The following is a 15,906-nucleotide window of genomic DNA, read 5'->3' as shown; positions in this document are numbered from 1 at the left end:
TTCTTTGGTTTAACACTTTCCATTATGAAGAACTACACAGTCATAATTAGATAAGCATGAACTTCTGTTTTAAGGACATCAACTGATAAAGGCAGCTAGGACTACAGGTTAATTCAAATGACATTTTCTTGAGTCTTTCAAAGACTTCTGACATAATTCTTACCAGATTTTCATTTTTTTTGTTTTTGTCATCAGGAGGCTCAAATGCAGCAAATGAGGTAACAGATTTTTTTTCTTCAAGTGTAAGCAGAATGCATTTTTGTGGTGAGTTGTTATCATAGACTGTATGGGTGCTATCTATAGAATTTATGATAGTGATGCAGAATAATTTGATGAATTGCCTAAAATGTTGAATGACTTTGCTCTTTCTTCTGAAACACTATCAATGACTAACTAGACCATGTAGAAAAAGCAGGTTCTGTTCATGTAAAGATACAATGATTGTCAGACATGTTAATATTACTTATATTTATGTTATTCATAAATACGTAGTTAATCTGCAGGATCACATTGTTGTTAACTGAGGAAAGAAAGCCTCGACTGTGAACAGATGATCTTGACTCATAACAGATGATTTATGTGAAACAAATGGTTTAATTATGAACATCATAAAACCTGTGTGGAAATGATGCCATCATAACACCCAGTTTTAAGAGTTGACAGTACATTTTCATTCTCAGGTTTCAGCCAACAGTAACACAAATGATAATGGTAAGTTAGACAAATCAATAGTTTGCTTTTACAAGACATTTGAGACCATGTTTCAATACTATGAGAGGCAAATGGTTCTTAATATATACAGTATATGTATCCTGCCTATCTAAAGGGTGCAGATTGTAAAGAAGGTGCACAACAGATTGTTTAGATAGGGTCTAATGATGTTAAAGCTCAGATGACTTTTACATCCTGCAGCAAGCTAGCAAAAAAACCTAACACTCTCTGAGGGATCCGTAAATGACTTGGGAAAGATTTTGTCTCCCACAATCTACATTCTTTTCCTTTTTTTTTTGTACAAAAACAAATCTATTGCTTGTATGGGACAAGGATGGTAGTCCAATGAAACTGCCTAATTGAGCGATAAAGCGTACCGACAACTTTTCTTATGCTTTACTTTTACTCCAGCAGAAACATCCATGAGGTCTGAAGTGAAAAAAATCATGACACATGTTCAAAGCAAACTAACTGAAGGAGGCAACGCAGAGCTCAATGATTTTCTGAAGTAAGAAGTACATTTTATATACTTCATGTTATTCTTTCCAGAGGTTTCCAGATATTTGCGAATGGTGGGCTTAAATTCTACTTTCATATGAAGTTTAAGTATTGTATGTATGAAAGTTTGGGAAAAATATAACAGACTTGTTGAGCCAGACATGGTGTTTTCTATAACTCTAAGCTTTGTTGATCTCAGAGCTGAAATGCAAAGTCTCATGATAATACTGTGAGCATTTTGTTACCCTATTATCAGCTTTAAGTTTAAAAAGAATGATGATTTTCTTATGCACTTTCATTGTTATATTTTTCGTACTAATCATCACATATTTAAACTCTTACAACAGGACAAGATAGATGGTTTGAAGAAAGAAAAGAGAGAGATGGTTGGTGTCTTTGGAAAAACTGGGTCTGGAAAGAGCTCTTTAATAAACGCTGTCATTGGAGAGAAGGATCTCTTGCCCTCAGGAGACATCAGTGCATGTACCTCAGTCATGATTAAAGTGGAGGCTAACACAAAGAACAAGAATTATGAGGCAGAGATTGAATTCATCTCAGAAGAGGTAAAATCAGCTGAGTTTGAATACTAGATGCTTTTAAAAAATGAGCAAAAATAAAACATTGACAACACATCTTCAGTTAATTCATTCTCATTCTTACTTTTTTCAGGAGTGGAGGCATGATTTGTGGTTCCTGTTCACTTTCATCTAAATGATGAAAAACATGAATACGATTATGATGATTACAGTCATGCTGTGGATATGCTGTCAGCGCTGTACGGAGAAGACTGGGAAAAAAACAGTTCCCCAGAGAGTCTCTGCCATGACAAACACTTCAGAGAAATCCCAGAATTCAAAAAATCTGAAAACAAGACCCTGACCTGTGGATCAGTAAGTGGGGGTCGCAAGTCTTTTGGCACCTTATTTTGGGGGTCGCTGGCCGAAAAGTTTGAGAACCTCTGCCTTAATAAATGCAGCCTCCTTTGGAAAATCATTTGAACCTTTTCTACGAGTCACAAGGCTTCCATTGTAACTGCTTATCAAATTCCAATTAGGATTTTTCCCCCCCCTACTTTCAATTGCAGGCCAGAGAGCTGTCTACAGAACTTGTCAAATACACAAGAAGTGGCTCAAAAGATGGAAAAGGTAAAGAGGTAAAGAGGTGGTTTTGGCCCCTGGTGAAGTGTGTGACTGTCCGGGTGCCGAATAATGACATCCTCCAGCATGTCACTCTTGTGGACCTACCTGGAAGTGGAGACCGCAACAAAAGCAGAGATAAAATGTGGAAAGGGGTAATTAATTGAAATTCATAGTTTTATAATTCTTTGTGACTTTAAACTGTAACATCGTTTCATGCCAAAGCACTACTTGGATCTCATCCCTCTAGGTCATTGGAGATTGCTCCACTGTGTGGATTGTGGCCGAGATCCAGAGAGCAGCAGCAGAGGAAGAACCATGGGAGATCCTGAAAAATGCCAACAGCATTATGGGAAATGGTGGCCAGTGTCAGTAAATTCACTTCACCTGCACCATGTCTGATGTTCTCAGCAATGTAAATCGGTAGGTGATCTTTTTAAACATTAGATGTAGACTCTGACTTGTGTTGAAACCAGGAACCTAAGAGAAGTAGACACAAGCAAATGTGCAAAACAATGTTCCCTCCCCGTCACCAAGTCATGCAGTTCTTCAGCACACGCACGCACGCAAAAACACACGCATGCACACACACACACACACACACACACACACACACACACACACACACACACACACACACACCAACACTGTACCTCATTTACGTATAGTAAACAGTTTATGCACCATTGTGTTCGAAATATTCTGAGAGAAAAGAAGAGCAGTTCAAGCTAAAGATTTTTTGGATTTTGAGGTTTCAGGACTGTATAGACACTGTATGAGCTGCTGCGTAATACTAATCTCTTCATACAGCTCAGCAGAAGATGTTCGCGCTAAGATAATCAAGAGGAACATGCAAGCCAAGGAAACAGTGAAGAGAGAATTCAGGAAACTAAACAAGGTTAGAGAAAATGTTATAGACTAACAGAAAATCTAAAACAAGATTATCCCTTAACTGCGACCCTCTCCTAAATTATCCTTTTTTAGACACATATTCGTGAGGAATGTTTCGAGGTGTTCACGGTGAGCTCCACCGAGTTTCTGGACAAAGAAAGGCTGGAGCCAGATGAAACCGGTACATCAAGTCAATGAATAACTCTGTGGAAGAGAAAAAATATTAATGAGCTGTTAGAAGTATCTTGGAAGATAACTATGCAAGATGTGTATTTTGTATTTCTCTTTACAGAAATCCCCAAACTTCAGGAATTTCTGAAAAACCTCAATGACCGTCACTCTGGACATTGAACTACCAGTGCGTGTCCGAAGCAAAGGGGATTCTGTCCCTGATTCAAGGGGCCAGGCAAGGAGATGTGGTAAGATCTAGAGTCAAGAATTTTCATTGTGTTTAAGTGCTGTAATAATCCTTAGTGTTGAGAGAGCAAATAGCAAATAATTTTCCCTGAATAAGGATCACTTCCATTCACTAGATAGTGGTTGTGTCAATAATGATTTTGTGTGAAAGATATAAAATCAGTGCCTTCTGCTCTCATGTCAATGAAATAGTGAAACAACTCAAAATAAACTTAAGCTATTGAGGTAGACTTCCTGAATGTCTGTTGTTTAGAGAGGCTGCATTACTATAGTAAATGATAGCTATTTCCCCTTAACACACTTTGGTTGCCATTTGTTTTATGATACACATGGCCATGTCAAGCCTTACCACAAAGTGAAAATGTGCAGTGTGTTTTAATCAGATAGTAAACACAGTTTTAACCAAATTAAGCACCATATACCTGAACTGTATATTACATACAGTGCGGTCGTAGACAAATACACATGCTACTTTGCTACTTTCTGTAAGCATAATACTTCCTCTTCTTAATTCATTAAAAACAAATAGGATGTAGATAGGACATACTGAAACACTTCAAGACATTATTCCAAACCATCTAAGTCTATTTAGAAATTGAATACATTACTTAATACCTGATTCAAAAATAAGACATGTATTATTCTGTTCTTACTACTTAGACGGCAGATATCACATGAGCAGTCTATAGTGACCTTATAAGGTCAGTATCCACTAGCAGTCAAAAGTTTGGAAACATCTTCTCATTCAATGTTTTTTATTTATTTTAATTATTTGAAACACTGTACATAAATACTGAAGGAACTGCTCATACAGAATGCTGCTGCTCGAGTCCTAACAAGGACTCCTACATGGGTCGCCACCTTAACGTGGTGGAGGGGTTTGAGTGCCTTAATGATCCTAGGAGCTATGTTGTCGGGGGCAATTGCCCCTGGTAGGGTCTCCCAAGGCAAACAGGTCCTAGGTGAGGGGACAGACAAAGTGCGGCCCAAAGACACCTGATGAAGAAAAAGAACAGGACTAAGTGTACCCTGTCCGGAGGGCCACCGGAGCCTCACCCTGGAGCCAGGCCTGGGGTTGGGGCCCGCAGGCGAGCGCCTGGTGGCCGGGCCTTCAACCATGGGGCCCGGTCGGGCTCAGCCCGAATGGGATACATGGATCCGTCCTCCCGTGGACTCACCACCTGCAGGGGGACTCACAGGGGTCCGGTGCGAAGTGGATTGGGCGGCGGCCAAAGGCGGGGGCCTTGGCGGTCCGATCCTCGGTTACGGAAACTGGCTTTTGGGACATGGAACGTCACCTCTCTGGTGGGGAAGGAGCCGGAGTTGGTGCGGGAGGTTGAGAGATACCGGCTAGATATAGTCGGGCTCACCTCTACGCACCGCTCGGGTTCCGGAACCAACTTTCTCGAGAGGGGTTGGACCCTCTTCTTGCTGGAGTTGCAACAGGTGAGAGGCGGAGGGCGGGTGTGGGCTTGCTCATAGCTCCCCAGCTCTCTGCCTGTGTGTTGGAGTTTTTCCCCGGTGGACGAAAGGGTTGTTTCCCTGCGCCTTCGGGTCGGGGAACGGGGTCCTGACTGTCGTTTGTGCTTATGCACCGAACGGCAGTTCAGAGTACCCACCCTTTTTGGAGTCTTTGGGACGGGTGCTGGAAGGCGCCCCCGACTGGGGACTCCATTGTCCTGCTGGGGGACTTCAATGCTCACGTGGGCAATGACAGCGTGACCTGGGGGGGCGTGATTGGGAGGAACGGCCTGCCTGATCTGAACTTGAGTGGTGTTCAGTTGTTGGACTTCTGTGCGAGTCACAGTTTGTCACGTTAACGAACACCATGTTCGAACATAAGGGTGTTCACAAGTGCACGTGGCGCCAGGACACCCTATGTCGCAGATCGCTGATCGACTTTGTAGTCGTATCGGCTGATCTGCGGCCGTATGTTCTGGACACTCGAGTGAAGAGAGGAGCAGAGCTGTCAACTGATCACCACCTGGTGGTGAGTTGGATCAGGTGGCGGGGGAGGATGCCGGACAGACCTGCCAGACCCAAACGAACAGTGAGGGTCTGCTGGGAACGTCTAGCGGAGGACCCTGTCAGGCTGGTTTTCAACTCCCACCTCCGTGACGGGGGACATGGAGTCGGAATGGGCCCGGTTCAACGTTGCCATTGCTGAGGCGGCTGTCCGGAGCTGCAGTCGCAAGGCTGCTGGTGCCAGTCGTGGCGGTAATCCCCGAACCTGCTGGTGGACACCAGAGGTGAAGGGTGCCGTCAAGCTGAAGAAGGAGTCCTACAGGTCGTGGCTGGCTTGTGGGACTCCGGTGGCAGCTGACAGGTACTGGCAGACCAAGCGATCTGCGGCCCGGGCAGTTGGCGAGGCGAAAACTCGGGCGTGGGAGAGGTTTGGTGAGGCTATGGAGGAAGACTTTCAGTCGGCCTCGAAGAGGTTCTGGCAAACTGTCCGACGGCTTAGGAAGTGGAAGCGGCCCTTTGTTCGCACTGTTTACAGTGTGGATGGGGAGCTGCTGACCTTGACTGAGAGTATAGTCGGGCGGTGGAAGGAATACTTCGAGGATCTCCTCAATTCCACCAACATGCATTCCGAGGAGGGACCGGAGCCGGGGGATTTGGTGGTGGGCTTGTTCATCACTGGGGCCGAGGTCGCGGAGGCAGTCAAACAGCTCCGAAGCGGCAGGGCCCCGGGGGTGGATGAGATCGGCCCCGGGGGTGGATGAGATCCGCCCCGAGTTCCTCAAGGCTCTGGATGTTGAAGGGCTGTCCTGGTTGACACGCCTCTGCAACGTTGCATGGACATCGGGGACAGTGCCTCTGGAGTGGCAGACGGGTGTGGTGGTCCCCCTTTCAAGAAGGGGGATCAGAGGGTGTGTTCCAAGTATAGGGGGATCACACTCCTCAGCCTCCCTGGGAAAGTCTACTCTAGGGTGCTGGAGAGGAGAGTCCGGCTGTTGGTTGAACCTCGGATACAGGAGGAACAATGCGGTTTTCGTCCTGGCCGTGGAACACTGGACCAGCTCTACACCCTCGGGAGGGTGCTGGAGGGGGCATGGGAGTTTGCCCAACCAGTCCACATGTGCTTTGTGGACCTGGAGAAGGCTTACGACAGTGTCCCCCGAGGTATCCTTTGGAGGGTGCTCCGGGAATATGGGGTGGATGGCCTGTTGCTACGGGCCATTCAGTCTCTGTATTGTCGGAGCCAGAGTCTGGTTCGCATTGCCGGCAGTAAGTCGAATACGTTCCCGGTGGGGGTTGGACTCCGCCAGGGCTGCCCTTTGTCACCGGTTCTGTTCATAACTTTTATGGACAGAATTTCTAGGCGCAGCCAAGTGGCGGGGGGTTTCCGGTTCGGTGGCCTTGGGATTCCGTCTCTGCTCTTGCAGATGATGTCGTCCTATTGGCTCCATCGAGCGGTGACCTCCAGCTTGCGCTGGGATGGTTTGCAGCTGAGTGTGAAGCAGCGGGGATGGGGATCAGCACCTCCAAGTCTGAGGCCATGGTGCTCGGTCGGAAAAGGGGGGCCTGCCCTCTCCAGGTCGGAGGGGAGTCTTTGCCCCAGGCGGAGGAGTTCAAGTATCTCGGGGTCTTGTTCAAGAGTGAGGGGAAAAGGGAGCGGGAGATTGACAGACGGATCGGGGCGGCGTCTGCAGTGATGCGGGCGCTGTACCGGTCTGTTGTGGTGAAGAGAGAGCTGAGCCAGAAGGCAAAGCTCTCAATTTACCGGTCAATCTACGTTCCGACCCTCACCTATGGTCACGAGCTGTGGGTAGTGACCGAAAGAACGAGATCGCGAATACAAGCGGCGGAAATGAGCTTTCTCCGCAGGGTGGCTGGGCTCAGCCTTAGAGATAGGGTCAGGAGCTCAGACATCCGGGAGAGGCTCAAAGTAGAGCCGCTGCTCCTCCGGATCGAGAGGAGCCAGATGAGGTGGTTCGGGCATCTGGTTAGGATGCCTCCCGGGCGTCTCCCTGGGAGGTGTTTCGGGCATGTCCGACTGGGAGGAGGCCACGGGGAAGGCCCAGGACATGCTGGCGAGACTATGTCTCTCAGCTGGCCTGGGAGCGCCTCGGTATCCTCCCAGAAGAGCTGGTAGAAGTGGCCGGGGAGAGGAGTGTCTGGGCTTCCCTGCTGAGACTGCTGCCCCCGCGACCCGGACCCGGATAAGCGGAAGAAGATGGATGGATGGATGGATGGATGGATGGATGGAACTGCTCATACAGAATGCTGCTGCTTGAGTCCTAACAAGGACCAAAAAAGTAGACCACATCACTCAAGTTCTTAGATCCCTACTCTGGCTTCCTGTCTGTCAGAGAATAGACTTTAAAATCTTGCTGATGGTTTATAAAGCACTGAATGGTTTAGGCCCAAAATACATTGCTGATCTGCTGCTACTGTATGAGCCATCTTGACCTCTGAGGTCATCAGGTACTGGTCTGCTTTCAGTCCCTAGAGTCAGAATGAAACATGATGAAGCAGTGTTTAGTCATAATGCACCACATATCTGGAACACACTCCCTGAACACACTCACCTCTTTTAAATCAAAGACTATGGGCCTGATCTACTAAAGGTTTGCGTGTATAAAAACATGTGCAAACTTGATAGCGCGCGCAAAGCTGACGTACTAACCGAGAGCACCGAGGACTGCGTCTGTCAAATGAGCAAAATAGCACTCGCAAATCATTTAGCGTGTTTGCCTTCATGAATATGCAGAATACATGTAGATAATCAGAACGCGCAAAATACTGGGAGGAGGAAATGCAAATGTAATCATTTAGCACACGCAATGTGATCTATCAAACCCGAAGCAGATAGCGCGCGCTGTATTTGTGTCTATATTTAGCACGTTTAAAAGGCAGGTGCAAACTGGCACAGCATTACGCACACTTGGCTGCGGTCACTGTAAAGCTCATCATAACATCGCTTTACAACATGCCCGCAAAAGCTGGGCTTACAAGCATTACTAAATGTTTTAGTCAATCAAACCAAGATAACAAAATAATAATAATAAAACAACACAAATTCAAAGCAGTTCAGCACCACGGATAGCGACCGCATCATTCTGACACCCACTTTAACTTTTTCAACAAATGAGAGCACAGTAGGTCACTGTATCAACAGCTATAAAGTTTAGTAAATTTGGCACAGCAGCCCACATGTTCACATACAAACAAAAAATCAATATGAAGTACTCGGCCTACTCACCACTGTTTGGACGAGCCTTAAGCTCCGCGGACTTGTCCACGATGCACTGTATGTCCATTTTCTCTGATCTGTCATTCTCAATAAATAACATGACATGTCCACTCAGTCTATTCTGTCCCATTGTGCTCATCAAGGGGTTTTTAGTTAGTTTTAACGCGAATGAGCGCTCACTGAGCTGCGCCAGGCAGCTCTGCGTAACTCCTCATCTCGTGCTTGCAGCAGTGTGTTGGGGCGAATTGACTCAAACATGTTCCCAGTTCCATTTAAGCTGGTGAATCTTTGGGACAGTTGCTGGATGATGATATCAGGCATTGAAAACGTTCACCCGAAAGTTGCTCCCTGGGACAGTGAGGCGACTGTCTTCATCCAAGTGACGCCTAACTTTTCTAGAGCAAGAGTGGCAGACTAAGCCTCATCAAATCGCTCTCTAAACACTGATTGCGTTTTGGAGAAGAGTAGATGCGTTTATTTCATGGGCAGATCTTCTGTTTTTTCTCACATCATTCACCTTTTCACAGATGGCCTCCCAAATCGCGTTTCTAACGCTGAGATGTCTCTGCTGGAGTTCACCGATGTGTTTATTTCCCTCCTCCACTAAAACCTCCAACTCCATGTCTTCAAACTTCATTTATCGCTTAAGACCACTCTGTTCTCTCAAACTCTACATGGTGACAGCCGATAGCACACGCAAAATCCTCATTAAAATAGGGCGGTCTGCACCACTTTTGCACTCGTTATCATTTGCGCACGCAGTCTTAGTAGATCACCTGCAACACGCCCAGAAATAGCACGTGCAAAATTATTATTTGCACACGCAAATTAGCGCTCGTTATTTGGGATCTTAGTAGATCAGGCCCTAAGACTTTTTTATTTGCCACTGCCTTTCTATCTTAGCTTATTTTAACTCACTTTAAATGCAAATTTTAAATTTACTTTTAATATATTTCAAATTTTCCTTTTCTTTTCAATGTTTCATTTTATTTGTCATTTTAATTCTGCTCTTTTGTGCTTGTCTGAATGTTTCCAATGCTTGTAATGTTTTAATGTAAAGCACATTGAGTTGCCCTTGTGTATGAAATGCGCTATACAAATAAAGTTGCCTTGCCTTGAAGACATCAAAACTATGAAAGAACATATATGGAATTATTTAATTAACAAAAAAGTATGAAACAAACCAGAATATGTTTTATATTTTAGATTCTGTAAAGTAGCCCCCTTTTTCCTTCATGACAGCTTTGCAGACTCTTAGTATTCTCTCAGTCCGCTTCATGAAGTAGTCTCCTGGAATGGTTTCTAATTACCATGAACCTTGTCAAGAGTTAATTTGTAGAATGACTTGCCTTCTTAATGTGTTTGAGACCATCAGTTGTGTTGTTCAGAGGTAGGGTTAGAACATAATGGATAGCCCTATTTTACCAATATGGATATGTAATCCATATTATGTCAAAACCAAATTATTTCATAGTTTTGATGTCTGCAGTATTAATCTGCAATGTTGGAAATAATTAAAATAAATTTTAAAAAAGTTGAATGAGAAGGTGTGTCCAAACTTTTGACTGGTAGTGTATTTTTAAATGAAATTAAGAACATTATCCGATATCTGACATGTTATCATAAACCTGAGGGAACCAGCCAGAGATCTAGATTGAGACATACATTTCGGGACATGTGAGGACAGCACACACACTCACAGAATATGACTTTTATGTATATACTGGGAAACAGAGTGTTTACGACTTACCATTGAATGAGAGGGTGTGTCTAAACTTTTGACTGGAAGTGTGTATATCCATAAATATACATACATACATACACATATATATATATATTTGTATATATATACAAACACACACTACCATTCAAAAGTTTAGACACACCTATATACACCCAATTAAGAAACAGAAAATATGAAAATAATGAACCCATAGAAGAATGGTTTCATTGTTTTAAATACTCAATGTTTTCTGTTTGCTTTCAGGCTGGCAAAAGAGCAGATGTGTGTGGAATCCTGCGAGAAAAAATTAGCCATGGTCATGAGAATGTCTCAGAGTCCATGCAAAATACCTATGAGGCTTTTGAAAACTGCCTTATGGAGGGGGTTGAGAATTCCAAAAGTTCTTGTACCAGTGCCGTGAAGTACTTCTTAAATCCTGTATGTACTTGAAATTTTTTGTAAATCAAAACCAGTGATTGTCACCTCACATAAAATGTCTAATGAAATGTTTTCTAATTTTGGATTTCAGATAGGGGTAAAAGGAGGTGCTTTTCACAGAACATTGAAGCGTGTTGTTGCAAACAATGGTGCCTACAAACCGAAAAACAAGAAGAAACTTGATCTCAATGCAAAATTATCTTCATGGCTGGCTGAGAGCATTGATGAGGAATTCAGGAAGACCTTCCCGTAAGACATCACTAAACGTGGAAATAAAATCTTCTTTACAGCTTTGGAGAATAGAACAATGTTTAAAAATTGTGTACAATGAAGAAATGCAAACAATTTAATGAAATGAATATAAACAAATGAAATTCTTGCGTAATTAAACATTTATCTTCGAACATGCTTCAGAAATGAGTCAAAATGTGAATCATTCAACGGATCCATCAGTTCCTTTTCACTTGACACAGAGTCGCTGGTTGAAAGCTACAACAAAGTGCAACTGCAGCTGGAATTTCTGAGGACAGAGGTAAAAGAAGGCAATATTACCTTCTTATTCAAAAGAGTTGTTTAAAGCTGTTTGTCAAGATAAAGGAGGCAAAAAACTTCACTGGATATACATTGCCTAAGTAGAACACTGTCATTATAGCAATGAAGATGAAGTACAATTCCTTAAAACACAGAGTGTTTTTTTTTCTCTTGTAGGAAGAAAAAATGAAGACAAACCTCTGGGATAGGATCCAGAAGCGTAAGAAAGAAATCTACAACAGCCTGACAATATCAATCGAGGAAATGCAACAATGCTATGACGGTATGTTTAAGGATCTTGGCATATAAAACCTGGCATTATATGAGGATACATTAGCATCACAAGTGTGTAGAGAAATGTAACTTATAACAGTTTTCTTCTCCATTGTAGAGGCACAAGAAATTTCAGGAGACGGCTATCTAGCAACAGTGAGGGGAATCATTGGGCAATATGTGCTTGATAACAAGGACAACATGTTTGAGAAAGCCAAAGATGATATGTTGTCAGAACTGAAAAATTTGATGGTTTGTTACTTTTCAAGAAATGTCATAGGATGATAACATAGTAAAAAAATATATAATAGTAAAAATGTTGCATTATATCTTAAACTTTCTGTAAGATTATGTATAAGATTAAGACATATTATTTAACATGAAGGTTTTTCTATATTTGAGTTCATCATGTATATGATAATATATTTTACAGCTAAAACACAGCACTTTTATAAACCATCAACTTTTGTCACAAATTATTAGAAAAGAAACACTAAAAATCCTATTTTATATTGTTTACTTTTATATTATATATGTACTTTTCTGCAGTCTGAGTAGCCCAATAAACACACATTTGAACTGCTAATTCATGTAGGGTCCTATAAATCAAAATGTTAATATATTTCTAATCATTGATAAATATTTTGTTACTGATTTAGGAGGACATCAAGATGACAATGAGGGAAACAATGCAGGAATCGATTAATCAGTCACTCAAGCAAGATGATCAGTCACTTCCAGGTAAGCTTTATCAAAAAGGAAAGTTTTGAGCCTACTCTTAAAAGTAGAGGGGGCTGGGCACTGGTGGCCTAGCAGTCTAAGCACCCCACATACAGATGCTACAGTCCTCGTCACAGAGGTCTCTGGTTCAACTCCCGGCCGCAACCATTTGCCGCATGTCTTCCCCCACTCCCCGCATTTCCTGTCTGTCTTCAGCTGTCCTATCCACAAAGGCAAAAAGTCCCTAAAAATATAACAAAAAAAAAAATTAGATAGGGTGTCTGCCTCCTGAACCCTGACTGGGAAATGATTCCAAAGGAGAGATGCTTTACCTCCCATACTATTTTCAGAGACTTTCTACAAACGAGCATCTTCATGTTGGTAGAGTAATGTTCTAGAGGGGTAATGGGGCACTACTAGCTCTTTAAGATATGAAGGTACCTGAATATTAAGAGCTTTGTAGGTCAGAAGAAGGATTCAAGCTAACAATGGAGAGATGTACTCTCTTTTCATAGTTCCAGTCAGTACAAGAGCTGCAGCGTATCGGACTAGCTGAAGAGTCCTTAGAAACTTATTAGGGCAGCCTGATTGAAGGTAATTGCAGTAATCCAATCTGGAGGTAACACATGCATGGACTAGTTTTTCTGCAATGCTCTGAGAGAGGATGTGAGTATTTTTTGTATTATTGCATGAGTGAAAAAGGCTGACCTTGAAATTTGCTGAATGTGCGAGTGAAATCCTGATCAGTATCATGATATATATTTAGGTTCAGGAATACGTATCTATGTGGCCATATATAGATAGCTACATACTACTATTGAGTCATAGTAGAAACAATGATGGTAACAACAAAAGGAAGTGACAAGAACATGATGCGCTCGTTTTGGAGGAGCTCCAAGCGGCTCCGAGGAGGGGGGGGGGACAGAGTCCTGAGGAAATGCTACATTCAGATTCATGCTAGTTTTGACTTTCAACCCTAGCTTTGACATAAAATAACAATGAACTACATGGGTGTCCATATGGCACTTTTTCTACCTTTTTTACATTTGAGGGGCATCAAGAGGGCCCTTTTATGTTTTATAGATTTGAGGAGCATCAAGAGGGCACTTTTTTACATTTTATACATTTAAGGAACATCAAAAGGGCCCTTTGTTATGTTTTTACATAGAAGGGGTATCGAGAGGGCACTTTCTCTTTGTTATATACATTTGAGGGGTATCAAGAGGGCCTTTTTTATGTTTTTACATGGGTGGGGCATCCAGAGGGCACTTTTCATGCATGTTCCTCTGAAAGGGCACCAGATAAGGCAATTTGTAATGTTTTATCTACTACAGTGAAATCCAAGAGGGCACTTTAGCACACCAGGGGCAATCGTTCCCCTGCCCCCCAGAGTACACCACTGCTGAGCTTGATGGAGAGGGATCGGGGTTGGTGGCTGTGGTATATGTGGACTGAATTGATTATTTGAGTCAAGTTATCTCAAGTTTAAGTTAAGATATTCCAGAAACTGGTTGCCTCCGTATTCCTGGACCAGGTGGTGGAATGAGACCATTGTAATGTAATGTTAAAATGCTAGACAATGTCCTGATTACAAACTGTTGAAAAGATTCTAACAACCCTTCTAATCACTTTAGTGATGACCAACCCGGCCCGTCAACTGCACAGGTAGGTTTTAGTTGTTTTAATGATCTATGGTTAGCATCCTGGCTCACAATAAATAAGTGTTTACTCTCTGGTGTATATTTCAGCTCTGAAGAGAAACAGTAGAGGTCTGATGACTCTGGTAAGACGGGAACCATCTTCGTAGTACTGAAAATCCAGAGTTAACCCTGAAGTTACCTCGATAACCCCAAATCTGGCTTCTTATTATACCCCTCAGGTACGGAAAACTGGTATCTGACACGAGGTACCGCGCCAGTAGAGTCGAGTCAAGTTGAGTAGAGTAGGGCTAAGACGGGCCGGTGGAAGACCCAAACCCAAGCACTGAACCTGGGGGGACAGGGCCTTCTCTGTCGCTGCCCCCACCCTCTGGAACTCTCTCCCCCAACACCTCAGATTCTCTCCCTCACTCAAAAAATTCAAATCCGGACTCAAAACCCACCAATTTACAAAGGCTTTAAACCTATAATTGATTTGCTTTGAGTCATGGGGTAGGCCACTAAACTTACCAGTAGAGTGCATAATGGGCTGGGTTTCTTCACTGAGCACTCATCCTTTCTTTCAGCTCAAGTACCTTGTGGTTAACTCAAAATAGTTTATGAAACATGTCACCCTCACACAAGGTTACTGATTTTTAAAATATCATCAGTAAAACAAAAGTGAAAGTCTGATCACAAAGAGAGAGAATAATAATCACTGTGTCTTGTGATTAGATGGTGGAGTACGTGTTATGCTTCATGACAGGTTTTGGCATTCTTTCAGTTTGAGTTTGCTGAAGGTGTGTTGAAGAGTGATATTATACTGTAAACATGGTACCACGTGTACACAGATTGTACACTTGTCTTTTCTGGGTGTGTGCTGCGATGTGTTTTATCTGATGCTGATGCCATCAACCAGGGATTTATAAATGTGTACACACGGATTTCAACACACAAGCAGCTGTATATATTAGCAAACCTACAAAGCCAAAGCTCATCATTGGATCCCACTAAAATGTGGGATCGTGTGACTGGTACGACCTATTGCAATGAGCTCTTGTACAAGCAAAATTCAGTACTCCACCGTAACAGGCCTTTCTGAATCAAGATTTGCTAAGTGAATGACACTGACAGGCTGTGTACAGCTCTAAATTATTCCCAAACTCTTTTTAAGCTCACATTAAGGCCTGTTTCCAATTTTTTGGACTTCAGTTTTTTTTAACTGCTCTGCTAAGATGTTTTGGTTTTCACTGAACTGTCAGACTACAGTGACAGAAACAAGAGCATCATGTAATAGCGACAGTTTGACTCATTAAACTATGTAATATCTGTCAGTGCAGGTCGGGGATGTTTATTTGAGGGGGGTCAAATTGAAATGTAAAACAGAGTGGCTGCTACACTTGTTTTGTTTTGGTTGTAATGGCAGTCAGTTTTGATAATACAGTTGTGACGCCTTTCTTACAATGCAACAAGTGTAAAAAGAGGAAGAAACTAAAGGTCTTTGCTCTGGAAACACAGGTGTGGTTTTTCTCAGTAACGCAAGAGTGAAAGTTAATCAGAGCAAACAAAGAAGTTCTGAAAGATATCCTGCTAATGGTTGACCTTTACAGAACAATTGTGTGAGGACGATCGCACGATCTCTCTGACCACTAATTAAACTTCATACAAAAAAACATCCCAGCCAATACAATAACTGGAACTAAGCAAACAGGTCTACCAGTTTATCAGGTC

At 42.9% G+C, this 15,906-nt stretch overlaps 1 pseudogene; it reads left to right on the top strand.

The window, feature by feature from the left end:
* The first annotated feature begins 702 nt into the window (after window positions 1–702).
* On the top strand, window positions 703–14,438 carry LOC117832344 (annotated as a pseudogene).
* Window positions 14,439–15,906: the final 1,468 nt, after the last annotated feature.

This window comes from Notolabrus celidotus, chromosome 20 (genome assembly GCF_009762535.1).
Source record: "Notolabrus celidotus isolate fNotCel1 chromosome 20, fNotCel1.pri, whole genome shotgun sequence".
Classification (NCBI taxonomy): Eukaryota; Metazoa; Chordata; class Actinopteri; order Labriformes; family Labridae; genus Notolabrus; species Notolabrus celidotus.
The sequence above is the reverse complement of the archived record's forward strand: the minus strand, read 5'-3'. Positions and strand labels throughout refer to the sequence as shown.